This window comes from Dama dama, chromosome 14, assembly GCF_033118175.1.
Source record: "Dama dama isolate Ldn47 chromosome 14, ASM3311817v1, whole genome shotgun sequence".
Classification (NCBI taxonomy): Eukaryota; Metazoa; Chordata; class Mammalia; order Artiodactyla; family Cervidae; genus Dama; species Dama dama.
Genome location: NC_083694.1, coordinates 40,070,779 through 40,089,417, shown reverse-complemented (window position 1 = coordinate 40,089,417; position 18,639 = coordinate 40,070,779). Strand labels below are relative to the sequence as shown.

The 18,639-nt window shown below is 55.1% G+C and overlaps 1 protein-coding gene across 2 annotated transcripts in view; it reads right to left on the bottom strand.

The window, feature by feature from the left end:
* Positions 1–18,639, bottom strand: part of CASZ1 (castor zinc finger 1) — a 152,130-nt gene that overhangs the window by 60,330 nt on the left and 73,161 nt on the right. For both annotated transcript variants that reach the window (XM_061160418.1, XM_061160419.1), the window contains exon 3: positions 5,763–5,814. The gene's annotated coding sequence lies outside the window, so the exon portion shown is untranslated. The remainder of the gene's footprint in view (positions 1–5,762; positions 5,815–18,639) is intronic.

The following is an 18,639-nucleotide window of genomic DNA, read 5'->3' as shown; positions in this document are numbered from 1 at the left end:
GTGATGGAAATAGTCTAAAATTAGATCCTGGTGATGGTGGCACAACCTTGTGGATATACTAAAAACCACTGAACTGTACACTTGGCATGTGAATTACACCTCAATAAAGTGGTTATAAAAAGTGGGGACAAAAAGGGGGAATGCTAATAGCACTTACGGCATTGAGTTGTCATAAGGGCATATGCAGCACACAGCCTGGCACAGAGGACATGCTCAATAAGGACCGGTGATTAGTCAATTCGTGTGGACTGGGGGAGGATGAGTTGGCATCCTGGGCCTGGGCTGGTCTCCATAAGTGCATACTGCTGGGGCTTACAAATGTCTACCTGGGGCCCAGGGGCCCGGCCAGCAGGTTGTCAAGCCTCTGAGCTGCCCCCCACCCGCCCCTGTTCAATACTTGGTTGGGGTTCCTGGGCGTCTGCTCCCTGGCAAGCATGGGAGAGTGCACGGCCCTCCTCCTGCCTCCCCGCCCGGGTCCCTGGAGAGGAGGCTGCCCATCGCGGCGGGCAGACTCTGCGCTCACTCTCCTCGTCTCACAGAGCACTCATATTTTCCATGTGCAGCAGACCGTGAATTCACCTTCATACTAGTTACAGGGTTATTTAGCCTCTCCTGACACTGACAATCACCAAACTTTAATTCGCTGCTTGGCTTCTCACTGCCGTGCCCTCTGCCCACCCCCCAAATCCCTGGGAGAGGATGGGAAGAACCTAGTCCAGCCTCCTCTAGCAAAGCCTGCCCTTTGGAGTGATGGAGCGATGGGAGGTTGGGGGGGGATGGTGAGAAGGGGAAGATGATGGACAGAGGGTGGAGGGAGAGAGCAGTACCACCAGGGCTAAGGGGAGCTTGCATCCTACTCCTCGGGCCTGACACTAATGTATTCAACCCCACGTCCATCCTGTTATGAATGAAGGCTCAGCTGACCAGGCTTCAGGTCTGAGGGCTGGCAGCCCTGGCCAGGACCAATGCCCCGTTGGATCTCAGAACTCACTAAGATCCCAGAACCAGGTGGCTGGCAGGGGCTGGCTCCTCTGCCTGATGCTGGATGAGCAGGTGCCCATCTGAGAACCCACCAGAGGGAGCCCATTCTTACCAACCTGAGAAGCCAGCTCTCATTTCTCTGGCCTCTCCCAGTGCCAGTCTCCTGCCAGGCCAAGCCCTCCTGCCCTGCAAAGGCTTCTCCCTGGTTTGGAGCCCGGTTGCCTGTATCACATTTACGTTCCTTTGATGAAGGCAGGTGCATGCGTGCATGCTGAGTTGCTCAGTCATGTCCGACTCTTTGTGACCCCATGGACTATATCCCACCAGGCTCCTCTGTCCATGGGATTTTCCAGGCAAGAGTACTGGAGCAGGTTGCCATGCCCTCCTCCAGGGGATCTTCTAAACCCAGGGATCAAACCTGCGTCTCTTACATCTCCTGCACTGGCAGGTGTGTTCTTTACCACCTGGCAAGGGGTTCTGCTCAAAGCTGCTGACAAACCTCAGATGGGAAACAAAGACTGAGACATCGCCCACCAAGGATCCAGATCATACAATCCTGGGACTGTGGAGAAGATGGGGCCCAGTGTGTCCACAGATCCACATCTTCACCCACTGGGAAAGGCCACTGCTACCTGGAGCACCCAGGCCAGCCCCAGCACTGTCTGTCTCTCTTCCCTTGCCTTTAGCAGATCCCCTTTTTTGTATCTCCCCTATGCTCCCACACCTTTCCAGGAGTGGGCCTGGCTTCCAGAAGTTCCAGAAAGGCCTCTGGTTAGCTCAGGGGCCAGGCAAGCCCAGAGATCTCAGACTCTTCCTCTTAGCTACCCTTGATCTCCTGGAGCGGTCACCGTCACCTTCCCCCAAACCTCCCAGGCAATCGAGGTTTCCTCTGAGGACCATTTGGTGGAATCATCATATGTGCATATGCTCAGTCATGTAGTCATGCCCAGCTCTTTGCAACCCCATTAACTGTAGCCCTCCAGGCGTCTCTGTCCATAAGATTGTCCGGGCAAGAATACTGGAGTGGGGTGCCATTTCCTCCTCCAGGGGATCTTCCTGACCCAGGAATCAAACCCATGTATCTTGCACTGGCAGGCAGATTCATTACCACCGAGCCACCAGGGAAGCCCAGGAACTCTCTTATTTGCCAAATCCAAGCTGGCTCCATCAGTCATTCATTAGACAGAAAGTCTAGAAGCAGCGAGGACCCACCAGACATGGGCCCAGGCTGGGGGGCTTGGAAGAGCAGAGGTGGGGCCAGGGCAGAGCCACGAGGGGAGAGGCAGGGGAGAGGCAGGGAAATCTATCAATGGGTTCCAGCTCTGCCTGCTGCTTCTCAGCCCCCTTCTGCCGCCCCACCCTGGCAGGCAGGGGAAGTGGCCATGGTGGCCTGGGCAAGAAAGATGTCAACGGGAGCGATGGCAGAGATGGGAGAAGGGGCTTGTTGACTACAAACTGTCCATTATGGCTCAGATTATAAGCATATTGCGCAGGGCTCTCTGCACGCTGCCGAGGAAATCCAATACGCTGAAAGGTTAATGCAATCAATTAGGGTGACAAGGAAGTAAAGTAAAGCCTTCGGAGTAGATGAAAAGGAGAGAGAGGGAGAAAGAGAGAGCGCCATGGAGTTGGGGGTGGCAGCACGGGTGGTGGGGAGGTGAGGAGGAAGAGAAACTATGGGATGTAGAGAGAAGGCTTGGAGGGGAACAGAAGCCTACAAAAGGCCGGGAGCCCTTAACGAGAGGACGGGAAGAGAGATGGCAGCAAGAGCAGCAGGAAAGGGCAGTTAGTGATCTGTGCGGGGACCCGGCTCCAGCTCAGACCTCTGACAGCTGCACAGCTTCAATTTCCTCCCCTCTTCTTCTCCCTGCCAACCTTTCCTCTGGAGCTTGGAGCCCGGATCCCAGATTAGCTCAGTAGTGATGTGCAGCCTTGGTCCCTGCCCCTGGACAGAGCAAGTGCCCACATAACATCCAGGGCCTTCTCCCTAGAACTGCAGCCTGGTTCCCACCTTCCCCAGAATGAAGCCCAGCTCGGCCTGCTTTGCCCTCAGCAGCCCCCAGGATCATAGCTTTCCTCCCTGTATCCTAGCTCTTCCTTGCAACAAGCCTGAAGAGCAGAGCATAGCAGTCCCTTTCACAGATGAAAAAACTGGTGCTCGAGAGGTGATGCAACTTCCCAGGGCCCTGTAGCAGATGTGCAGGATGTGGGACTGATCTGAGAACTCAGGGACACCCAGTCCACCCCCAGAGGAGCATCTTCCACAGCATCGCTCAAGCGAGGAGTCTCAGCTTCTCAAAGATGAGGGACTCAGAGGTCCTGGGGCAGGAGAGGGGCTCTGCATGGAACCTTCTGAGGGCTGACTGCTGCCTCCAACATGCCCGGGGGAAGACCCCTGCTCTGGCAGGTATAAAGGAACAAAGGAGGGAGGGAACAAAGGAGGTAGGTGTTGCCTACCTGTCAGACACCTTCAGTCCTATCCACTCACAAGCTTGAGATGGTTAGCATACTGACTCAATGAACATGAATCTGAGCAAACTCCGGGAGATAGTGAAGGACAGGGGAGCCTGCTGGCCTATAGTCCTTGGGGTCGCAAAGAGTTGGACATGACCAAGCGACTGAACCACAACAACTTGTCTGAATAATACTGCAAATGAGATATTCTGCTTATCTTGCAGAAGAGGAAACTGGACCTGAGAATTTCTAAAGGCTACAGGATGGAGATACAAGGCTCCTGGGATGCTGGGAGCAAGAGCTCTGAGGAAACTGTCAAGGAGAGGACAAGCGGGACTTCTCGAGAGGTGGGACTCAGGAGGAGATGAGGTCCTACAGAGATGAGAGAGAGAAAGGGAGGCCCCAAAGGAACCAGGACTGCAAGCAGTCCCGTAAGCTCAGGGATGGGGCTCCCTGACAACTGCCCAGGTGCCTCAGAGCAAGACATGAGCACAGAGCAGGACAGCAGTTGCACAACCCTGTGAATGTACTTAATGCTAGGGAACAGAACACTTAAAAATGGTTACAATGGTAAACTTCATGGTATGTCTATTTGACTACTTAAAAAAAGAGAGAGCAGCGGACAGGAGCCAAAAACTCCAGAGTGAGAGACAGTAAACTTTTCCTGTAAAGGGCCAGAGAGTAAATACTGTAAATTTTCAGGCTAAACATGCTCTGCTGTAGCTACTCAGCTTTGCCATCTTAGAGTAAAAGCAGCCATAACTGATATGCAAATGAGTGGATGTGGCTATGTTCCAATAAAACTTTATTTACAAAAACAGGCAGGGGGCCAAAGTTAACCCTCTGGCCATATTTTGCCAAGCCTTGCTCCAGAGAATGGAAGCACCTGGGGCTGACTTTCAGGACAGAAGTAGCCAATCTGAACCTTGCCAAGAAGTAGAAAGAAGGGCTGGGCAAGTCAAGGTCTCCTTACCTGAAGAGGGTGGAGGAAAAGAAGAAAACTAGGGCTGGCATGGGAAACAGATGTTCAAGAACCAGTCCTTCCCAGCTCCCTGCATCCCAAAAAGCCCTCCACTGTGCTTCAGATGGCATGAAGGGGCAGAGAGTTGTAGCTCTCGACATTCCAGGAGTCCTGATACCAAGAGAGAGGTGTTGGGCTATGGCTAAGAGAGGATGGGAGTGGGCAGCTGCGAGGTCGGGCTGGTCAGAAGGGATGCCAGGGGAGAAAAAGACGAGGAGAGAGGCCCGGGGAGCAGAGCTGTAACCAGGGTGGTGCTGGCGGCAAAGGGAGGAATCCACGGGCCCCAGCGAGAGCGCAGGGTGCAGGCCGGGCCTGCCCTACACCGGCCGCCTCTGATCACGTTTTCAGGGCCACTGCCCGCCGGCACAGACAATGCTGGGGGAGCCTTTGAAGTCCGAAAGGGATGCCGCGGTGGGAGCTGCGTGAATCTTTTCCCTCCCCCCATCCTCCCGGGGGAGGGGGCCAGCAGGACAAAACCCGGAGCGGGTCACAGCCGGGGCCCCCAAAACGCGTGAGACAAAGGGAAAACAAACAGGTTTGGAGCCAGGCGCGCGGTGCCGTGTCTGTCCCCCGCCCCGCCGCGCACGGATGATGGATGGCTGCAGCCAGCTAGCTCGCCCGCCAGGCAGGCCCCGCTATTTACATAACACTGGCGTTCCACCGGTCACCTCTGACACAGCACTGCCTGGGGCCGAGGCCCGGTGGCCCCCAAGGTTCCTCCAGCCACCGGAGGACTGGGACAGTCTGTGAAGGCCCAACCAGGCCAGGGGAAGGAAGGACAGCAGCCTGCTGCTCTGGGCTCAGAGTCTGGGGCCTCCTCCCTGCCAGCGTCCCATGGTGGGAGGAGGAGGCCAGGGGGTTGGGTGGCAGCCTCCCAGGAGAGGCAGGACTGGACTTCTAAGGCTTTCAAGTCCATGTGGTTCCCAAGCAGGAGCTGCAAGCAGAGCCTCCAGGGAGAGAGGCAGCAGCCAGAGGGGGAGACAGCACTATGGAGAGCTGGGCATGGTCCTGCCAGGCAGCTGACACCTTAGCCTGATGCTGCTTTGAACAGATTCCACACCCAAAGTCAGTGATCCACAGGTCCCCAGCCCATTTCCAGCCTAACCATCAATCTGAGACACTTCTACCAGGGTTATCTTTTCCTGCCAGGTTCAAATGGGGAGTGTGCCTCCGATTCCCTATCTCCATCTTCCAGACCCACCCTGGGTGCTCGGCAGGACTGGGCCCGGCTCAGGGTGAACATATACCAGGTGCATGGTCTCCAGTTGGGGGAGGACGCAAGGATCCAGAAGGGCTCAGGCCTTACCTTGTCGTGGGTCCTAGAGGCTCCTCTCTCGCGGTGGGGGTGTCACTTCATCCTGAGGAGGGACAGAGAAGAGCCTCTTAGCCTTTCAAGGCAGGACACATACAATTCCCCAGAATGTGCCACCACCCCCTCTAGGGCCAAGGGACTGATGTTCCAGGTTGGCCAAGGGTGTCAAAAATTCAAATACCTGGAGTGGGCACTGATTTTGGACCACTGAAGCACATGCCAAACCAAAATTTGAAAAAAATTCAGAAAGCTGCAGAGGCTGATCACAGTGGAAAATATGGTCCTCAGGGCTCCCCTAACCAAAGATAGAGAAGTCAAGCTGTACTGCACACACATCTGTGGAAGCAGAGATGCGTGTGTAAGGGTTGGGTGCTCCCCTGGAGCTCCAGTGGCTGAGCAAGGGGGCCTGGGGACAGTAACAGGACACAGCAACACTCATTCCTTCACTCTCTTCCCCTGGCCCCTGAAAATAAAAACGACAGATGCCAAGCTGTTCACTACAGCAGGTGGGTGAGAGAGGGGCCAGAGCGGACCAGGGGCCAGGGGACCAAGAAGCCTCAGCTCCCAGAGATAAGCTGCAGACAGCCCCTTCCACCCTGTGGTCCCACTGATAAGTCACAACCCATGCTGGGGGCCCACCCAGGGAGAGGGAAGATAGTCCAACAAGATAGGAGGTCTTTAACCAACATGTAACTCAGCCCAGTTTGCCAGGCCCAGGCCCTTCTGCCCAGAGTGTGAATTTGGGGAGCCAGGTTCAAATGGGACAGACTCCTCGTGTGGACAGAAAACCCAAGGAGCTCTCTGCCCCCTGACCTGGGCCCACCTGCCCTTGCCTGAGCCAGGCCCTGCATCCCCACCCCCACTCCCACCCCCAGGGCCCTCAGGGCTCCACCCACACTGTTTTTCTGTTTATTGGTTGTTTTTTTTCTTTCCTCCCCACTCTCTTATTTGTGGCTTATCAATGATGCAAGAGGAATAACACCAATTTCCTTAGGCTGTGTAATCCCCAAATCAGATTGGGGGGATTGCGAGAGGTGAGGTGACCTTGTACCGGGCTCTTGGAATGCCACCCAGTCTCGCCGCCCGCCCTCGAGTTCCCAGGACATATTTAGACAGATAATGCTAATTGTACTTGACGCGTTCTCCTAAGGAGGGCTGGGTCCTCAGCCAGCTTTCGCTGCCTTTGCTGGGCTGCCTGGACGGAGGGTGTCCACTGGGGCAGAGCCCACCCTGCTGGACACAGGCCTTTCTGGTGGGCTCTGAGCAGTTGGGGCGGTGGTGGGGGGTGTTATTCATGGACCGCTGAAGCCCATCTGACCGAGATGGTGAGAAGCTAGGATTCTGCATAGAGCTGGGTGGACGGAGATAGGGGGCAGCAGAGAGGAAAGGGGAGCCCTGCTGAGATGGAAGATGGGGCAGAGGTCGGCAGAGTGGAAAAAAGACGCAGTCAGAGAGGAAAGCTGGATGAAGTGGAGACCAAGTGGGGCTGGGCCGCGGGGCAAAGGATGGAGACCTTGAGCCTCTGCTGAGACGCACCGGGCGGGCTTGGCTGTCAGAGCTCACATCCCAGCCAGCCAGCCAGGGACCTGGCGGGGCGTCATCATTGTCCGGTCCATCCCACACCCGCCTGCCTGAGATCTCTCAAGGCACCCCGGCCAGCCTCCCTTGAACCCCCAAAGCCCCCCAACTCCACAACTCCAATATCTCCCTTCTACCACCTTTTTCTCCCCTCCCATCCTCCCCGGCAACTGTGCATTTATTAATTCATGAGGCACTAATTAGTTCTTTGTTTAATTTTGTGTTAAACAGACTGACCGGAATGATAACGACTTGCAGCGCAGTGTTGCCGTCCCCAACCACCCCTGTTTTCTGACAACAAGGGAGCACGGGAGACCGGAGTGCTGAACCCAAATCCCTTAGCAGTTGCACTTCATTAAGTCAAAATGTGACAAGAAGCTTAGAGAGCAACTTGCAGATCTGATCACACAGAACAATCGGGGAGGAAACTTTCCAGGAGTTGGTTGGGGGTGGCGGAGAGACGGGGAGGGGCCGAGACGCTTACCATGCGGGGACCAGGACAAGAACTGGGGTCCTGTCCCTCCCCTGCCCCTGAGGCAACAGCCTGGCTGACTGAAGCATGGAGGCTGTCTCTGGGTGGGATCTGGGACACTCGGTGGATCCTGGAACCCCGGAGGAGAAGGACCTGAGAAGTTCAACTTTCTCTCTCTGTCCTGCCTGGGCCTCTTCTCCCGTCTCTCTCTGCCTCTCACTAGTCCTGAAGTTTGGTTCTGGCTTGTGTGAGTGAGTGACTGGGCACACCCTGGGCTTGGTGGAGAATCAGAAAGCTGCTACAGTTAAAGAAGGATTCTGCAAGGCCAGGGGGAGGTACCAAATAGGAAAACACAGAGCAGAAGAGGACCCCCCCACACTTAGGAAGGCTGAATAAGTGCAACCCTTCTAAGCTAAGCAAGAGAAGTAATGTGCTCAGGGATGCTGGCCACATTCTCTGCCTGCTATCCATTCATGCATCTATGCATCCATCTACCCATCCACCCATCCATGCACTCATCTAATGTTCTTTAACTGAAGTATTCTGACCAGAAAACTGAGGATCAAGAGGTTGAGCTCTGTGCAGAGGTACAGGGCAAATCAGAAATAGAACTGGATCTGTTTGGCTTCTGGGCTGTGGTAGCTGACTGTAGACCAGCAGCTGAGCTAACAATGACAACAAGCCTTGTTACCTGCTCCCTCCTGTCCATGTGAAAGCAAGATCTTGGCCCAGACCTATCAAGCTTCTAACCCCATAGTGCTACAGGGAAAGATCAGAATGAAGCCCCGTCCCAGACTAAAGACAGGGCCCCTGCCCTCCTTTTACCTAACCTTAATCTCAGAAGATGTGGACGATGCCTAACATGAATGAGAACATGGAAGGGGACATGAGGAGGAGAAAGAGAACAAAAGCACACAGAGAAAGTTGACAAACGTGAGCCTGGATTGTATGTGAAGATCCTCTTGCCTTCTTCCCATTGGCCACTGCGCCAGCCCAGGTGTGGCCTCACTCATCCGCTGAGCCTGCTTGGCCAGCCCGCAGGCCCAAGCAGAGTCTGGAGGTCAGCCTTGCCCTTGCCCTCCCCTGACCGGTTGGGAAGTGCAGTGGTCTCTCGCCCGAGCCTGGCAGCCCTGAGCTGCCTTCTGTTAATTTGCTGTCAGGCCGCCTAAGCAAACCAATTAAAACTAATCATTAATTATAAAAGAGAGCAAGAAGAGTAGAAGAGAGGGGAGAGGGTAAAAGAGTGAGGTGGGAAGGAGGCTAGGGCAAGCGGGGCGGACAGACAAGGCGCAGAGGGCCTGCAGGAGCTTGCCGCGGGAACCGCGGACCTGGGAGCCAGAAGGAACCAGAGGCTCAGGGGGTGCTGGAGCGGAGGGAGGGTGAGAAGGGAGTCAGAGATGGTGGGGAGGGGGCTGCCACAGGCCAGGGGTGGAAGGAAAGGCCGGAGGGCAGGGGTGCAGGGAGGGAAGGGTGAAGAAGCTGCAGTGACCAGCGTACCAGGACCCGAAGAGGCCTCATCCGCCTGCAGTCAGTCCCCTCTGGCTGGAGACGCCGACCCTCCGGGACTTGGCTTCGGACCATCTCACCCCCAGTTCCCCGGCTCCATATTTATGAGGCTCAGCTGATTACGCAGCACAGGGCCAGGCTCCAGGCCCTGCCGCCCCTACCTGCTCCCCAGCCCTCTCAGGCCACGAGGGGCGGCCCGGGGCAGCTGTCGGCCCATCTACCCGCCCCCCCCCCCCAAATCCCCATGCTGCCTCCTGCCCCCTCCCCCACCTGCACACAGCCCCCTCCCCGGCCAGGCCCTTTCACAGGGCTGAGGCCGTGTCAGCGGCAGCTTGAGGAGGGGGGCAGCGCAGACAACAAGGGGCAGTGTCATGGAAACGGGCACTTTCCCCGAGAAACATTCTGTTTGGCCTCCTTCCTGCATTGAGGAGCTGTCAGAAGCCTGAGTGAGAGCCACACCACCCCGGGACCAGGCGTGACAAAACCTATTTTCTGCCTCAAATTTGATTGATTAAAAAACTTTTTAGGAAAACCATGTTAAAAGAGTGAAAAAGAGAGAGAGAGAGAAGGAGAGGGAGAGCAAGGAACCAGGGGGAAGGAGAGAAAGCGGATGGCAGAGCTGCCGGGCGCAGGCTGCGGGCAGGGCCTGAGCAGTTGCCCGGCCATGACGCCCGGGCAGGCATGTCAGCGGGATGGCCGCCACATAACCAGGCAAAGCGGAAAGGTCAAAGGAAGCCCAGAGCTTTTACACAGTGGTTAGCGGGACCCCGGGGGGGCCGAGGGCCCACACAATCCAGCAGGTGCCGGGCCCAGATGAGGCGCAGTGGCTGGGGTGGATTGTCCATCCCGTTTAGAGAAAAGAGCCCCATACTCCAAGGCTGGCCCGAGGCAGGTGGGGGTCAGCGCCAGGCCTCTGGAGTGGTTCTGGAGGCAAGTGGGGTTTTGTAAACAGCCTGGGCTGGGATTTGGCCAGAATCCTGAAAACTCTGCACTGGGTCAAGAGGAAGGATCTAGGAGTTTGGGGCTGGGAAGGGATTTCCCCACCTTGTTCTCAAGAAAATCCCAGCTCAGTAGGTACCCAGCTGACCCACCCATCCTGCAGGGGCTGAAGCCTCTGCAGGTTCAGCACCCCTCAGCTGCCCTCTGGGTTCACACCTTCCCTGCCCAGGCCCTTGGCTCCTTTGCAGGATGCTGTCCTCTGTGGTCCTCACACGAGGCTTGCCCTCCCTTTTCCTGTCTCAGAAGCCAAGACAGGCCCTGCCATGGGCTTGGACTGTGAGGGGAGGCTGTGCCTTTCTCTCTAGGACTGCAGAAGGGCCAGCCTCCCCGCTCCTCCCGAGCCCTCAGAGGCCCCGCCTGATCACTCCAGGCAGAGGTGGCTCAGATCTTCCTGGCGTCCATGCTATCCCCAAGAAAAGCAGCCCAGGTGGGTGGTTGGGTTTTTGTCCTCCCCTGTCTGAGGGCCTTGAAGGTCAAGGTAAAGAATGGATCTGGCAAAAAAAAAAAAAAAAAAGAATGGATCTGGCAAAGCTGTCAGCAAGAAGGCTTCTCCCAGGTGCTGGGAGGGGCGCTCAGCAGTGTCCAATGTGGTCTATGCAGCTCAGGGCTCAAAGTGGGTGAGGCAGTGCCTCCTTGGACAGACGGTGCATTCTACCAGACAGATGCACAGACGGACAACACCTGCTCTGGGCCCTGCCCAGCCCTCCTCCAGGGCACTGACTTAGATCTCTTTCCGACCCTACTCCATAATGATCATCAGATATTCACTGAGTATGTCCTATGCTCATGACACTGTGCTAGGCCTAAGGAAGGTAAAATACACTGCTTACATGAGCAACAGCAGAGTAGGTAAGACCCGATTCTGAATCCTGATTCAGTCACCGTCCATGGTGTCTGCTGGGGCAGGCAGGCTGCTTAAGTTCTCAGGGCCTCAGCTTCTACAACTGAAGAGGCAGAGGGTATGAGCCCCCACCTCAAAGACAGTTCATTCAGTAATATTTCTTGAGCACCTACTATATGTTGAGTACTCCCCTAGACCTGGAGAACACTGGTAACCAAAGACAGTCCTCACAGATCTCCCATTCTGCAGTTCCTGCGAAGACTCTGTGAAATAACACACAACACCATGGTCTGGCACATAGTACGTGCTCAACAAATATTACCTGTTATTAGCTTTCAGGAGCCCTGCATTTAAGAAGCAGGGGAGAGGTCTAGGAATTTCACTCCTAGGTAAGTACTTGAAAGAATGGAAAACAGGGACTCAAACAAAAAACTTGTACGCCAATGGTCATAGAGGATCCATTTACAATAGCCAAAAGGTGAACACAGCACAGACGTCCATTAGCAGATGAGTGGATAAACAACATGGGATCACTCACACAATGGAATATTATTCAGCTACGGAAAGGAATGGAGTTCTCATACAGGCCATTACAAAGAATGAACCTTGAAAACATTATGCTAAGTGAAAGAAGACAGACTCAAAACACCGCACACTATATGGTTCCTTTTACATGAAATATTCAGAATAGGCAAATCCATAGAGACAGAAAACAGATTAGTGGTTGTCAGGGGCAAGGGGAAGGGGGAAACAGGGAGGGACTTCTAACGGGTGTAGAGTTTCTGTTTGGGGTGATGAAAACCTTCTGGAACTAGATATTGGTCATGGTTCCACAACACTGTAGATGATGGAATGCCCCTGAATTGTACAGTTTAAAAGGGTTACAACAGTAAATTTTACACTATGTGCATTTTGCCACAATACAGAGAAATGCCATAGCTGAAGCAGGAGGAGGAAGAAGAGACGAAGGAGGGACTTCCCTGGCAGTCCAGTGGTTAGGACTCTGCACTTCCACTGCAGGGGACACGGGTTCTATCCTTGGTTAGGGAATTAATCCCTATGCTGTGTGGTGTGGCCAAAAGAAAAACTAAATACATTAAAAAAAAAAAAAAAGAAAAGAGGGAGCTCCATCTAGGAGAGGAGAAAGCTATTCCCGCATGGTGGCTCAGCACGGTTATTAGACAAGCCAAGCAAGGGGGCAGAAGGTGAATTATCCTTCTTTCAGATAGGTCCCCTCTCCCTCTTGTCCTCAAGGACATCGTGCACTCCTGCCCTAGGTGTTCCCAGGCCTCACATGTGCGCTGATGGAATAAACAACATGAGAAGGCTAGGGTGACTCCAGAGATCGGAGGGCACGTCCCTCAAGAGCCCACAGTCCAGTCTCTCTAGCACTGCCGAGCATCTGCGCACACGTAGTCTGGCTCCTCTCATATGTGGATCTCAACACACACAGCCCACTCCCTCCACCTCTCTGCCAGGCTCCCCAGATAAAACTTGCTGCTGCCCAGCATCTTAGTGCAACATGCTGTCCTCCACACGGGGAAAGAGGGTCTGAGTCAATGGCTTCCCTACCCCTCAGGACTCCAAGTCTCCCCGAGGACCAGGAGTTCCCCCTTGCAGGAAAAGCCAAGGATAACCAGGGAGCCGGGCCCTTGGGACAGTCCCCCTTGCCCCCACCAGCCCTCAGCCCACCCTCCTGGCTGCTCCTGAATGCGCGTGCACACAGAAACCCCTGTCTTGGCCCGGGAACTGTCAGGAGATCAACAAACAAAAGCTGCTTCTTGACAGGGAGTCATTTATATTTTAGCTTCGTTCCATTATCCTAACGAATCCTTCATCAGCAGATGCAATATTAACAGCAGAAAATCAGCTCATTACATCCGAGGGGATTTCATCAAGACGGCAATCATGTATGCAGCTCCCCAAGCCTTCAAGAGGCCAGTGTGGCTGTTATTTATTTATTTTGTTACTTATTTATTTAATTTTTGGGGTTCTTTCCACATAATTGCACCGCATCTCAGATCTTTAATAAATAATTTGTAGGTCCTGAACTGCACACAGCTTTGCTCTCTGCCACGAGAGCCTGCATTAGCCAAAATATTTACCAATATTTGAAAGTCATTAGGATCAGGAGGGAAGTGGGGAGGGACCGCTCTGTTCTTCTACAAACGGCCTGCTCTGCGGCTGCAGGGCTGGGCCCTCACTCCGGTCCTCCACGCCCTGGAGTGGAGGCTGGCTTGCTCGGCTCACTGAGTTTGAGCAGGGGATTCCCCGGAGCTCTTAGAGAGTGAGGCAGCCATCTCCAAGGGTTCTTGCGGGCTGCTTGTGTCTGAGGAGCCTGGCTGCTAGAAAGGACCCCCTTGGTGCAGAGGCAGGAGGCTGGAGAACTCCGTCGGGGTGACAGTGCCAGGGTTTGCCTGACCAGTGAACAAACGCTGAACATCAGGGTGCTCAGTGAAGGAAACCCTCCTTGTGCTCCAGCAGGCCCTGGCTCTGCTGCAGCTGAGAGTGCAGAAAAGTCTGACTTGGGAATCCCCTGTGGGCCAGTGGTTGGGACTCAGTGTTTTCACTGTTGTGGGCCCACATTCAATCCCCGGTCAGGGAACTAGGATTCCACAAGCTGTGCAGCACAGCCAAAAATAGGAAAAAAATTAAAAAAAAAAAAAAATGTCTGATCCATTCCTCTCAGCTTCCCAAGGTTATGCCTCCCACTTCTAAGAAAAGAAAAGTTTAGTGGGCCCAGAAGGCAGACTTAGTGGGCCCATTCTACAGACGAGAAAACTGAGGTTCAACAAACCAAAGCTCTCTTCCCAAGGCAACACAGCCAGGACCAGGATTTGGACTCAGAAGTGACCCTGCTGGGCCTCCATTCTTTCCCCTAGTCCATAGCCGTCCAATGACACGGCCTGGCCTTCCAAAACGTCCTGGCTCCAACCCACAAGCCTGGAGTGGCTACTCAGCCGCCGGGCACCCCCTGCCACCACCACTGGGCTGGCCATGCTTTCACAGGTCTTTCCCAGCAGGGGCTGGATTTCTGCCCAGCCAGGAATGTGCTCCCAGGATGTCAATTCTAATCTCCCCAGTGCTCTGACAGAATTAAGCTCCAGTTTGTCCGACAACATCCCAAAGTTTCAGAAATCCAGGGCAGACTCTCTAATCAGGCTTCAGGACAAAGGTCTGGCCTGACCCTGTCACTTCCATTTACTTCTCCTGTCTGTCTCCCAGCCACGGCCTTTCTGCAGCTTCCTCCACCCTCTGCCCTTCCCTGGCCAGATCAGCCCCCGCCCTCTCCTCCAAGCTCCCCTGTTTCTCCGCCCTGCACTTCCCCTCTCTGAGTAGCTGGGCTAATCCTGTTGCTCCACTATCTAAAGCGAGGAATTCCTCTGAGACTGACCTGTTGCTCAGGGCTCACTGAGCCTGCTGGCCTCACCTTGCTGGGGGTCCCTCTGGTTCACCGCCTCTAGGGAGCGCACAGGCTCAGCCCTCCTTGGCTCGGGAGAGGGTGCTCAGTGCAAAGTTATTCTCAAACTCCGCTGAACCTTGCCTGCGGTCAGTCTGACTTTGGGCTCCTGTAACTGCCCCTGAGCCATACTTTGGCCTTGCCCAGCCTCTATCCACCGACTCAACGGACATGAATTTGAGCAAATTCTGGCAGACAGTGAAGGACAGGGGAGCCTGGTATGCTGTAGTCCATGAGGTCACAATTGGACACAACGGCTGAACAACAGCAAAGCCTCCATCCTGTCTGAGGGGGCAGCTTGTGGGCTCTGGAAAGCCTTGGTCCCTTAGCCATGCTTGGGGGCCCCTCTGTGGGCAGAGATCTCCCCCCAGTCAAGTCTGTAAGCCGCCAAGAGGAACGCTGGGTGGTGGACAGTGAACCTGGGATGGGCAGGGCCTGCAGTGAGAGCCCCCAGGCCTGGCTCAGCCAGACTGTGTTGCCATCAGAAAGGAGTGAGGAGTGGGGGAGCTGGGCAGCTGGACCAGGAGAAGCCCCCCTGTGCAGCCAGAGGACAGCCCCCCGAAGACACCGGGGACGCAGAGGTGCCTCCTTCTCTGTCACCCACCACGCCCAGTACCCAACTTCCTTTTTTCACAGCTCCGGTGTGGACACAGAGCTCTGATACCTGCCTCGATTGCCAGGGAAAATCATATATACAGGCTGGTCAGAGGAGGCAAAGTCTTATGGAGGGGCCTCGGTGGGGACCACGAGCTTGAATCCGGTCTGCTCACATCAGAAGACTCCTAGGGAACAGAGGGCACCAGGCGCAGTGTGGACAGTCAAGGGGAAGAGCAAGGGCGGCTGCACTCGAGCCTGTGTGCTGACCAGAGGATCAGGGCACAGGGCTCCCCTGGACAAAGCAGGCGCAGGAAGACACACACAGGGCGCAAGGAGAAGGCTCAAGGTGGAAAACAGGCATGGAAATGTCGCTCTGTTCTTTGACTGACCCTCCGGAGGCATAAGAGATCTAGAGTGGCCGGGGCAGGGGTGCTCCCCCAGAGCCGCCCAACCCGCGGGGAGCGTGCAAAATGCTGGGATGTGCCGGGCAGGCAGGGTCATTCCAGGCTCCTCGACTTTCCCTGTGACCTGGGTGGAGGCCTCACCCCGGCGTGGAGTCCCGTCCCAATACAGGCTGTCTCACGCCCTCCCCTGCCCGGCTTCCTCAGCCACGGCCACACTGTACAGAGTGGGGATTGCTGGACAAGGGGTGGCTCCTCACCCTCTGACGGTCTGTCCTGCATGCCGTCCAACATCCCCATCCCTAGGCTGGTCCTGCCCTCACCAGCACAACCAATGTGCGGCCTGGAGGATTCCCCAAGAGCCCGGGGTGAGCCAGGCTGATGGAGGGACAGAAGCAAGAGCTAGGCAAGACATCTCCATAACCAGCCCTTTCTCTGGAAGAGCAAAATTAATTACTGTATTTTTTGCTTAATAACAGAAAAATCTATCCCAATGAAGGCCACTAGAGGAGAGTGGAGGAAGGCCCACCCGTCAGCTCTTTCAAGGAAGTCTCTGCAGTCCCACGGCCCCCACCCCCGACAATATCACAGCCCCCCAAAACTCCCAACTTTGCTTTTCTGCCTTTCCTTCTGCCACGTCCTTCCTTTCTTGCTGTGCTGGGTGTTGGTGAGACGGTGGGTTTTTTTTCTTTTTTGCAATTTATCAGCAGATTGTGTGGAGCTGAGTGGTGTGAGCCTCACCCTGCTAAATAAAGCTTTGGTATTTCTGATAAAGCCATCAAATTCCTTATCACACTGACACAAAGTGCATTTAAAGAGACAGACACCCTGTCCCTCCCTTCCCACCAGCCCCTGCCCCCTCCACTCAGTTCAGATTTCCAGCTGCTCAGGCTCTTGTGGATCAGACACCAAATACGGCTCCTCCGGGAGGATGTGGGGGGTGGGGGAACCAAGGGGCGGGAGGGCTGCCGGCTCCAACTCCCACCCACCTGTGTCAGAGCGGCCGGCACCCTGACCAGGGACTCAGGTCCACAGGGAGTGGCATGTGCTTCCTGTCCCAGCTCTGGAGCCAGAGGGAGCAATCAATAGACACACCCTGCAACCGAGGGGCGGGGGGGGGGGGGGGGGGTTGGTAAGACGGGGGTGGCTTCATGACAGTGTAGCCCTGTGTTAGGACAACACCCAGCAGCTGCGAGAGGAGCCCCTAGTAAACCGGAGGGCCCACCAGGCTGCTCGGCCACTGTGCACACATCAGGTGGCCTGACCACTGCGGAACCCAAGCGGAGTACGAGGACAGGGCCAAGAGGGGCCAATGATACCCACGAAACACAGGGCTGACCATGTTCCTGTCAGGCTTGACCACGGGTTCAGCAAAGCCCTGATTCCTCACACAGCCCTGCAAGGTAGTGGAACTATCACCCCATTTGTGTGTTAGTCACTCAGTTGTGTCCGACTTTTTGCGACACCATGGACTGTAGCCCGCCAGACTCCTCTATCCATGGAGTTCTCCCTGGCAAGAATACTGGAGTGGGTAGCCAATCCCTTCTTCAGGGAATCTTCCTGACCCAGGGATCGAACCCGGGTCTCCTGCATTGCAGGCAGATTCTTTACCATTTGAGCCACCAGGGAAGCTGGCAGAACTATCACCCCATTTGATAGATGAGGAAATCGAGGTTGGCCTGAGGCCTCAGAGCCAGCGGCAGGCCCAGCTGCAGCTCCAGCCAAGGCTGGCCAACAGCTCTGCAGAATGAAAGACTCTTTACTTAATCGATTTGCAGAGTTCACGCCCACCTCCCCATTTACGATCCCACCAAGACAGGCCTTCCCGTGTCCCAGTGCCCCCCTTCCACCTCCCTGGCCCTAGCTCGTCATCTCAGGCCCTGCGCCCACACACAGCCTGTTGGTTGAGGAATCAAATTTATTATTTTTAATTATTTTGATTTATCAAAGCAGCAGCTACAATCATATTAAACCAACTTGGCTTCTTGGCATTGAACAGATACAGCTGCCGCCGGACTCCCCCACATTCTATAAAATGCCCAGGCTGTCCACGTGCTCCCCAAGGAGGGCACCCAGGGGCCCTTCTCCAAGAACCCAGAATTTTAAGACCACCAGGCCTCCCCCATGCCTGGCCAGAAGCATATGTAAAGATGCCGAGGGCCAGAGAATGGGAAAGGAACATGCTGGAGCTGAGCTGCCAGGTGCTTTGGGAAATAGTCACCTCCATCCCCCAGCCCGGAGATCCTTCCAGAGTCTTGACCCACTGGGGAGTCACAAACCCCTCAGCTGGCATTTGCGGAGGCTATTATCACTAGTGGTAAGAATCCTGCCAATGCAGGAGATGTAAGAGATGTGGGTTCGATCCCTGGATCAGAAAGATCTCCTGGAGAAGGAAATGGCAACCCACTCCAGTATTCTTGGCTGGGAAATCTCATGAAAAGAGGTGCCTGGTGACAATCTATGGGGTTGCAAAGAGTTGGACATGACTGAGCACTGCTATTTGAATTTCTGAATATAATTATGTCTCAGGCCTGCATTGGGGCACTCAACAGAGAGGAACCAGACTGCTCCTCAGCCCATGCCCACAGGAGGAATGATGGCCCCCTTTTTGCAAGGGAAGAAACTGAGATTCACAGAAGAGAGGTGATCTGCCCGGGGTGCATATCTCATGAATACAGCCAGGCCGGAATCCAAACTGACTCCTTTTGAATGAAAAACCCTCACTCGACAAGAACTCTACCTTCTCCTTAATCTGGGAGCAGTCCTCCTTCCCAAGTGCCATGGCCAGTGGAAGAAGGTGGCAGAAGAGAGAGGACCTGAAGTTCAAGGTGATGGCCCTATGGGGCAGCAGCAACATGAAACCAATTGGTTCCCAAGAGATGCCCAAGCCCACACCAGGGCATGATGAGGGGGTGGTCTACCTGAAGGGCACAGGTAGGGGGTGGTGCACAGGTGAGCAGATGTACCACTCAGCCAGGGAGCCAGGCTATGCATTGGGGCAACCCCTGTGCATCCAG